Source organism: Leptopilina boulardi, unplaced genomic scaffold, assembly GCF_019393585.1.
Source record: "Leptopilina boulardi isolate dan_hultmark-lab unplaced genomic scaffold, ZJU_Lbou_2.1 LbouV2_259, whole genome shotgun sequence".
Classification (NCBI taxonomy): Eukaryota; Metazoa; Arthropoda; class Insecta; order Hymenoptera; family Figitidae; genus Leptopilina; species Leptopilina boulardi.
This window is the reverse complement of record NW_026137817.1, coordinates 289,080-300,263: the sequence shown is the minus strand read 5'-3', so window position 1 is coordinate 300,263 and position 11,184 is coordinate 289,080. Positions and strand designations below refer to the sequence as shown.

The 11,184-nt window shown below is 24.5% G+C and overlaps 1 protein-coding gene across 4 annotated transcripts in view; it reads right to left on the bottom strand.

Moving 5' to 3' along the window:
• The window catches only part of LOC127280964 (segmentation protein cap'n'collar), a 246,783-nt gene that overhangs the window by 65,500 nt on the left and 170,099 nt on the right, over nt 1-11,184 (bottom strand). The gene's annotated exons all lie outside the window — the stretch shown is intronic.

The window sequence follows — 11,184 nt, the reverse complement described above, 5'->3', positions numbered from 1 at the left end:
TTACTATACTATTTTGGTTATTATTATAATTGTAACAATAATAATAATTATTATTATTATATGTAATTAAAAATTAAGAAATAAAGCGAGAATATTGAAAATAAAAAACGTTTCTTTTTTTAAATTCCAGAATTTTTGAAAATGAAACAACATGAATATGAATGAATTTGCAATTTACAAGTCAATGATAATAAAAATGATTATTAACTTAAAATGTATCTGTTTCACTGCAATTTGAGTTTTATAATTATATATTTTGCTGTTAAACACAAAAGTTAATAATATTCTATTGTGCTTTATACTTATTGCCAACTATAATAAAACAATTATTATATGCTTTTAACAATAAAGTATATATGTATAAATAATTTTTTTAAATATCTTATTGCCATAATAAATTTTGTAACGAGACTAAATAATTTATCTCTTGCGCGCGGCATTAATGAGAAAAGTAAATTAATTTCATTTTTAATTATATATTCATGTAATCAGATTCTTTTGTTGGTATATTTTTTAGAAACAATAAACATACGAATTTTTTTCACATATTCCTAATTAAAAAATTTATTTATAACTAAATTTTATTAATTATTAATTATAATTAATTATTATTATTATTATTATTATTATTAATTATAATTTATATAAATATTTATTTGTTGCAATTAAAAAAAAATTTCCCTTATTTGTTTCAAATAAATTAATTATGGAAATTTTGTTTGGGCCATATGAAAAAATTTTATATATGAAATAAATAAATTTAGTCTTGAAACAAATTTTATTTATATATATTTAATTCAAATATATACATTACTCTCTAAATTGAATATAATAATTAGTTGTTTTTTTCACTAATTGTGAAACAATACAGAAAACTGAAAATTAATTATTTTTTATTAAATTGTCAAAAAAAAATATTGAAAAGTAGGTAGTTACTTTTTACCAATAATTAGTTATTTTTTAATAAATATAAAATAATATTGAAAATTGAAAAGTATAGTCACTTTTTACTAATATAATAGTTATTTTTTACTAATTGCTGAAGCAAAAAGTCCAACTAAAATTTACTAATTTTAAACTAATTTAGATTTATAGAGTATATTTGATTTGAATAAAAAATTTTTTACGCGTGTAACTGACAAATAAAAAAAAATTGTGAAAAACAATAAAAATTTTCACTTTTATCCAAAAATAATTTTTTAAAAAAAAGTAATTTTTTCACTCATTCAGATTGAAAAACAGATGAAATTAAAATTATTGAAAATTATAATGTCACTCGAAAGCTGTATATATATATATATATTTAAATTGTTTAATTTAAAAAAAATTTAATAACCTTAAATTCTTTCGTAGAGTAAAATTAAAAAAAAAAAACCAATTTCATCAATCCTGAACAATGAAACGCCTCTTCGGGAAATTCCAATTAATTTTCTATTTCTCTATGTTATTCACATTTATATACACTTTAACAACAAACAATTTTTTTTTCATTTTACTTTTCACTTTTTATGAAAAAAAAAAAAAAAAAAAAAAAAAAAAAAAAAAAAAAAAAAATTCACTTTAAAAACCATATCCATTTAAAATAATATATATCCTCTGGCCCTAAACAAAATAATATTATGTATAATTCGTTGCACTTGATCACAAAATAATCCAATGAATTTTTATACACATGACGAATTGAAGTATAATTTTTCTAATACAACACACACGCACACATACACAAATAACGCAGAGTCATTCATTAAATTCTCAAGAACTTTAGAGAGAGATTATAAAAATTTTAAAACTATTGGAAAAATAAAAAAAAAAAAAAAAAAAAAAAAGGAAAAAAAATAACTGACTATAATTTGTCGAAAATTTCGAATATAACCGAGACGTTCAGACTAGACGGTAAGCACTTGAAAACTAACTTGATCCGTCGGCCAGGTAAAATTTTCAAGGGGAGGGGGGGGGGTTGAGAGGGGGTGAATCGGGGGGAATAAGCAGGAGGTAAGAAAAAACGTAACTAATTGAGGGACAAAAGGAGTGCTGTCGAAGGATCCACCTGAATCGTTCTGTTAACCCTCCAATAAGGGTTCCGCCCTTCAGCCAATCCTGACTTTCGATTCAGTCCCTACTCTCTAAAGCGCATAGTCTAATAGTGGTGTGTATATATATCTATATGCCATTTGAAAAAAAAAAAAAAAATTAATGATATTTTTCCACCATTAATAACATATATAGTGGTATAGAAAAAAAAGTTGGATTAAAAATTTTTTTAAATTTTTCAATTAAATAAATTTTGAAAAAAAAATAATAATTTTCGATAAATAAAAAATGTACTATTCAAAAATAATTAAAATTTGTTTTATGCTTCGAATTAAAAAAATTTTTAATTCAATAATAATAATAATAATATAATTATTAAATAATAATAATAATTATTATATTGTTATTATATTATTTATTCAATTTTTAACTTAAAATTCTGTTATATGCGTCAAATATATATACACTGATATAATTTATTTAATTCAAATATAATATAAATTATTTGGTTCAAGTAAATATTTATTTTATAATATTAGTCAAGTAACCGATTATTTTTGAAACAAATAAATTTTTTTTTTCAGTGTATAAAAAAGTTTATTAACTTCATAAAAATTGTCGATCTATAATACTGGTTAAAATTTTTTAAATTTTATTATTATTATTATTATTATTATTATTGAATTTTTACATATAGGTTCTAGAATCCAAGTATTATTAAATATAATTTTACCGAATTTTAAAAATAATAAAATTACCACCATTTTTTATAAAATGCATTTGGAATTAATTTGAACAAAATTTGAGAATTTAATTTTTTTAATAATAGACAAAAAAAAGATTTACTATACACTAAGAAAAAAGATTTCTTTGATAAAAAAAAAATTTATTTGTTTCAAACAAATTATCTTTGTTTCAAAAAAAAAAAAAATTATCTTCGTTTCAAAGATATTTTTTATTTAATTCAAATAAATAATGTTTCTTTGATATATATCAATGTTAAAATTTCTTTAATTTAATGCACAAATTTCTTTCATTCAAAATAAAATCAATAAAGAAGCTTTTTTTCTTTCAAAGAAAATTTTATTTTGAATTAAAGAAAACGCATAACTCAAGGAAAGTGGTTTCTTTAAATCAAAAAAATCTTTTCTCTGGGTGTAAAATACACGCAGATAAAACCTGATCTCAAATTGAGTACGAAATTTTAAGTATGAGAAACATATTTTTAGGTTAAGAACGTGAAAACATACAGCAAAAACGCGCCAACCTTAAACAATGGCGCGAAATTTGGAAACTGGTAAAATTAATTATTATTATTTAAATAAATAATTATCAATATTTTTTTTACTTTAAAAATATTAAATATTTGCACTAACGTTAAGAATCTATTTAATATTCAATTAATATTATTTATTCAAATATTAGAAAAAATTATTTAAATTGTAAGTCAGTTTAAAAATGATACCAACCTAAAAATCTGAAATCAAGGCAATCTTAAATTGAGTAACTTGAAGTTTGTTATTTACTCAATTTGATACCAATCTTAAAATTAGTTGCAACAAAATAATGACTCCAGGTTTTTTTCTGTAATAATAGAACAATCTAATAATCGAATGATTAAAAACAAAAAAACGAAAACATTAATCAAATAAAAAATATTAGATACAATATTAAAGCGAAAAATAAACCTTCTGTATACAAAAAAAAAAAACTAATTTAAAAAACAAAAAATGAACATCGATTATATAAAAGAAAATAATTAGAAAATAAAAAATAATATTGGTTAGGTCAAGAAAAATTTACATTTAGAATCGGATAGTTTTAATGTATATTATATATATATTTATAGCTGCATAACAATACCGGAACGAAAATAATTTTGCTGAATCAGCCTATAAGGGCTAAATGAAAATCATCCAGTGATAACCTAGTTTTCTATATAGTCAACTAATACACAATTTTTACACCAGTTACAGTTACACGCATAGAAAAAGTTTGCTGTGGCAGCGAACTATTTACTGTCACATCAAAGTTAGCTAATATATACAGAAAATTAAAAGGCATTAAAATAAGCTGCAACGCTTATTATTTTAATTCAATTTTGCTTATTTTAATCTATTTTGGTATTAAAATAAGCAAATTTGGATTAAAATAATAAGTGTTGCAGCTTATTTTAATACCTTATAATTTTCTGTGTAATGACAGCGAACAAATTTCCTGTGGGGTCAAAAAAGTTTGCTATGACAGTAAATTTTTAAAATTTAAGACTGATATTGTTTATCACAGCAAACTGTTCCGTACAGGAAATTTTTCAAATATTTCTACAGTCAATTTTTCGTATCTGTTTTTTTAATTTCCTTTTTTCAAATATATGATGAATTACATAAAAAATAAATAAAGTCAACTTTTTCCAAAATATAGTTCCTATTGTTATACTTATATATGAAAAAGAAAGAAGAAGAATTTCGAAAAAGAAAACTTTCATTTCGTCAATATGAGGGAGATGAGCCTTCAAAAATCTTTTGAGATGAGAGGCGATCCTTTTTTTTCAGGGCATCAGGGAATGTTATTAGAGATAATAATCTCATAAAATAATAATTCCCAGGAGCACTCTCACTATATATATATATATATATATATATAAACCATGAGGTCTGGACAGGTCGGCGTTTTGGTGTTCACCTGCAGGATCAAGAAGCAGCCAAGGAAAGAGAGAGAGAGAGAGAGAGGATTTTCATCTCTTTCGGCTGACTTTAAGAGCACCTCGTGAAAGAAAGGTCGCACCTTTCTGATGCCTATTACATTAACGTGTGGTGCGGCTGCCATTGTCAGTTTAAAATGTGAAGTCGACCATATTCGATATATTATAATGGCTGCGCGCCTATAATTTAGCGATGCTTGAGACATTACTTTATTCTCTCTTCAATGCGAGGCAATACATTTATGCCAATTTCACTTAAAAACGAACATAATTTAATGATTATGAATTTCATTAAATTGGACTTCTCAATTTTTTTCTCTGATATATAAAATAAAAATTGCATTTTTACCTGGTGCATATCACATTCTTTACAACTGAATTAGTAAAAATTTGATTGATTTGAAATCAATCAAATTTTTACTAATTCGCAGTTTTAGAGAGTAAAAAAATAGTTTCTTTGCGAATGAAAAAAAAAGTTTCTTTAAACTATAAACAAGTTCTAGCTAAAAAGAAAATAGATTTTATTTTTTTAAGAAAATCTTATTTACAAGTTGCAAATTTATTTTTTAAAACTGTCTATATATATGTTGTTCTTCTGACAATACCGAGAATAGAATTCATTAAGAAGGAAGATTCTTTTTCCATTTTTAGGTTAGGAACCTCGTAACTGAAAAAAAAATTCTTTTGTTTACAATAATGCCAACAATGTAACACAAAATTAATACCCGTGCAGAAATTGCCCGACTTTGCCCTATTTAAAGTAAGGCATTGGTAAGTGCCTTATCAGTTTTCCCTGTTTGAGTAAAATGTGAAGAAATTAAATTTTTAAAGTTTTTCCTTCATAAAGTGTTATTAACAATCAAATAAAATCGTTTTACAAGAATTTTAGATATTTTTTTATTTTAGGGTTTTGACCAGAATTCCCGACCAAAACCCCAAATAGGGTATTCCATATATGGCCCTGTCAAGGCCCTTTTCAGTTTTCCTGGTTTAAAAAAAATTCAAACTAATTAAGTTTTCAAAATGTTAATATTTCGCAAAAATGTTATTGTAAATTAGTTAAATGATTTTGATTTTAAATAATAATTTATTTCTTATTACTAAATTTTCTTATGGGTTCCTGTTAAATTCCCTAAGTATGGAACTCCCCATAGTTACCACGGTATTGACACATTTATCTGGACGATGGCGCAAAAAAAAATTTTTTATGTAAAGTTTGAGAAGTATTAATTAAAAGAAGATAATAACTATTAAAAGTAGTAAATTTGACTACATTGGATAGTAAAATTAACTGCATAGTGACAAGAATGTCCTCAAATATCATGCAAGCCATTCTAGCGTGCGTGCGTGGTTAGTTGGTTAAGTTGTCGGCTTGCGAATGTTAGGGTCGTGCGTTCAATCCCCAGCGTTTCGGGATTTTTTCTCTGTTAGGTATATAGAAATTAAATAGTTTAGACATGTATAAATGAAACTTGTAGGGGAGAGGATGAAAAAATGGATTTCAATACTAATATTTATAATAATAATTTTACTACTTTGAATAGTTTTTTTTAACTAAATTTTACAGTTAATCTGACAATTTTTACATAGTTGTTTCAACTACTGTTTGTTGTAGGCGTCTCCTGAAACTAGGAGAAATGTAGTCAATGTCAATTAAATGTAGTCAAATTTACCATAAATTTTTTTGAGTTTATATAATATAAAAAAATAGGGTATGCGTATGGAAAACTGCTAAGGTCCTCACCAGTTTTCCTTACATAGGGCATTGGTGAGGAAAAGCATTACACTCTTGTGAGGCTCTGATCAGTTTTCCCGACAAGGCCCTTATTAGAGATCGGGAAAACTGGTAAGTACCTCATGAGGCCCACATCACGATTTCTGCACGGGTATACAGATAATAGGGGGCGCATGAATTTCCCCTGAAAATTATTAATTAGAATTTTTATTTTAAAGTATTTTATTAGAGTTAATTATTTTTTTAAGACGAATTTTCAATTTTCGAATTAAAAATTGACGAATTTTCTTTTTATACGAATTTTTACTTAACGCGAATATGATTATGTTCTAAAAATCATTATTTAGAATTGTCATTTTATGGAATTTCTTTTGTCATAATTATTTTTCAACCGAATTTTTATTTGTTCGAACACGGAGAGAAATAGATGGTATACGGTATAGTATACGGCAGTATACCATAGTGGGTAACATAACCATATTTTTTGTAACATCCTAGATGGTACCGAGTAGCATAATGATGGTACCGGATATAACATCTATACTTTTTAATATAATATCTTAAGATCATAATGTTCTTACCATCTATTTCTCTCCGTAAATTGTAGCATTTTGCAGAATTTTTATCAAAGCGATTTTCTATATTACAGAATTATTTTTATATAACTGAAAATTCACTTCACAGAATTTTTATTTGTCAGATTTTTTATTTGTTCTATTTTTCATTTAATATTATAGCATTTTAAAGAATTTTTGTTAAGTAGAATTTCATTGCATGTAGAATTTTCATTTGTTCGAATTATTATTTGATATATAATTTCCATATAACTGATTTTTCATACTACAGAATTTTTATACTTAACCGAAAAATTATTTCTAACAGAATTTGTAATTGATAGAATTTTCATTTGTCCGAAATTGCAAATGGCCGAACAAACAAACGACAGAAAGATTTTGGCGCGATTTTCAAAATCAACCAATCAAAAATTATCCATAAAATTATGATTATGGTTAATTTTTAAAATTGCGCCGAAATCTTTCTATCCATATATATAATATATATTTTGGTTTGAAGATAGTAGCGCCCTTAATTCTGTTAAATATAAGAATTTTTTTAAATTAAAAATTAAATTTAAATACAAATTTTTCTCTATAAAAAATTTATCAAGTTTTTATAAAAATAAGAAATATGTATAGACATAATTTTGTTGATACATTATCAACAATGTGCGAAAAATTGATATAAATGAGATTTAGTGCGTGTCACATTTCAAAATGTCAATCAAACGTATTATTTGATGAGAAATAATAAGTATTAGTGTCAAAATCAGCAACTCTATTCATCTATACACCCACGCAAAAATTGATATATTTGCATATTTATAATGAGATAATATTTTCTGTACGTTAATTTGTTAATTCGACCATTGTATAGGCAATTTATTCCAATATAATTTTCATTGAATATGTAACAAAGGTGAAAAAAAATTAATCCAATCCCGTAATTCTAAATTAAAATTATCAAAATATACATAATATATGAAAACACACGTGCGCATATACGATATTGCATGTTTCATTCTTAATGATGATATATTATATGCCATTAATTACGTAACATACAATCTTGAGTAAGATATTATAAAGCTTTCGTAAACAAATACTGTATATATATATATAAAAAAACTTGTTTGCAAATTTTCCATTTACAAAATTTGTGTCTTGCAAAAAAAAAAAAATTTTAGGTTATGTTTGTGAGTGAAAATATACTTATAGAAAATCAACTCGTATAATACAAAATATTTATGTTTTAAGTCTTTATTACATTCGAAAAATTTAATAAAAGTTAATTTTAATTTTACATAATTAAAAAGAAACTTTTTATCAAGGTAAAACTATCACTATATAAAACATAACCTAAATTTTTGTTGACTTTTTAACTAGTTTCTAATTAATACAATCAATAATTAACAGTATAAATTTTAATTTTTTTTAACTTGATTAAATTCATTGCAAAAATATTTCCATTTTTCATTCGACATGGAATTCTAAATTTTTTCACTTAAAAAATCGACTTAAAATTATATATATATATATATACTATAGCGCCTCCGACGGCCTTTAGCTTCTATATTCTTTGTCCATTCAATTTAATTTTCAATTTATGTTTCATAATTTATTACAATTATTTTATTAAATATTTAATAATATTGTTAAAAAATTGCAGAAAGGCATGTAATTATAGAGAAAGTTTCAAACAGAAAAATAATAATCTATTATATATTTGTAAAATTTGTCTAAAAATAATAATAATAATAATTGTTTTGAGAATAATTTTTTTTTAAAACTAAAAACACTTTTTTATTCAAGGTAATATTATTTTCATAATAATTTAATTTATTGCAATTTAATTTATTATAATTTAATAAATTTCATTATTTTAAAAAAGCGCGCACTATTTTGTCTTGGGCCAATGAAGTGATTTGAACTAAATGTAGGTTATGTTCGTGTCTGCTTCATGACAGCCGCAAATATTTACAACAAATAAATATTTTGCAAGTGTATATATTTATTGCAATTAAGTAAATTATGCAAAATATATATATATATGTGGAACAATAATTTAAAGTGATTTTTATAAAATGAATTTGATTTAGTCTGGAAAGCAAAGTTCATTTTTTCTTATACATTCGATTTTTTCGACCATCGAGATATTTCAATACATTTTCATGCGCTTTGCATGAACTGTCTTTTTTAAGAACACAGAAAATTAAAAGGCATTAATATAAGCTGCAACGCTTATTATTTTAATCCAATTTTGCTTATTTTAATCCATTTTGGTATTAAAATAAGCAAAATTCGATTAAAATAAGCAAAATTAGATTAAAATAATAAGCGTTGCAGCTTATTTTAATGCCTTTTAATTTTCTGTGAAAGAGAGAAAATATTGAATAAGTAGTCTGCTAAATTAAAATTGTATTAAAAATCAGTATATTCTTTTAAACACTTAAAATAAAAAAATCCTCCATTTGAAAATGTATTAAATTTTTTTTTTCAATAATAATCTTTTAAACCAAAATTTCTCCGAATTGACTTTGATTTTTCAAAACGAGTCAAAAACCCAACAAAAAAAAGATGGAATTTTTTTTTAAATCTCTTGGGAACGAATTACACACGAATATATATATATTGGTCAAAGCTGATTGGTTCTTATGAGAAATTTCGTCTTGTATATAAGAATATATATATATATATATATATTCCTTTCAATATTCCACACGGCATGGCTTTGAACTCGCACCGGTTTTTCACGGTCCATGCGCCGACAGATCATTTCTCATATTTCTCCATCGAAAATACGTTTGCCTAACGACTTTTCCTCATCATAATTTCTCGAGCATTACTCAACAAAATTTTCCTATATATACTATATATATATATAGGCTTTCTCTATATATTGAACTTAAAGAATACTTTAAATCGAAAAAATTCGAATAAAAACTAACAATATTCGAAAATCTGCTCACACAAAACTGACTTATCTCAAAAGAAAAGAAAAAAAAAAAAACTGTCCTACTCTGGTGACAAATATATTGCTGCCAATCGTATATATTGGCACCCCTCGACAAAAGGGTGTAAATTCGCTTGACAATAATACTTTTGACAGTATATGTGCGCTTGACGTCTTTTTTTTGCCTTATTGAGAGAGAATATATATATATATATACATATATGAAAGAGGATTTACTATTTGCTAACGAACTGCCACCTGGCAATATAAACTGCCTAAACTAGAATAATTGTAGTCATTAATTTTCATTGTCATTGGTCGGTGTCACTACTCAGTCATCCATTAGATCTCATTTATTAAGGAGATATCTACAAGCGACGGCATCGAAAAAAAAAACTATCAGATATAATCAACTATATGCGAATATACGACTGAACATTATTTTTTAGATCAATATATGAGCATAATATTTCACTCGAATTAATAATAATGATTATTTAATTGCGATAATTGGGTATACTAATTCATATCTAGATTGAACTATATTTATATATTTTTAGCTAGGGGAAATATCCTATAATACACGTGCTTCTACACGGAAAGAAAAGTTGGGCCAACCATAGGTATTGATAAATACGTCCCATCAATATTATATGGTTACCACAACCATATCTTTAGTTGATACAACCATAGTATGGTTGGCGCAACCAAAGGTCAGGTTGACACATCAAATTTGCAATTTTTCGTCATTTTGATGTGACAACCTAACCTTTGGTTAGGCCAACCATACTATGGTTGTATCAACTAAAGATATGGTTGTGGTAACCATATAATATTGATGGGACGTATTTATCAATACCTATGGTTGGCCCAACCACACGGAAAGAAAGTTTGTAGCAATATTTGATATTATGGTGTTACTTTTTAGTATATTTGGTTACAATTGCGGAACATTTTGGCATGATAACGATTTTCGATACTATTTTTAAGAATGATTGAGATTAAAATAAGAATATTTAATATAGTTGGAAAGAAAATTTGATATAATATTTACGAAATCTGAAATCTTTTTATTGAAACACAAAAATGTCAAATTTTAATAAGCTCTTTATCAATTTTTCTAACCAAATATTTCAAATTTCGTAATTAGAATTGTATAAAATGATATAATTATTTTAGATTTTGATATATTTGATATGAAAATTGA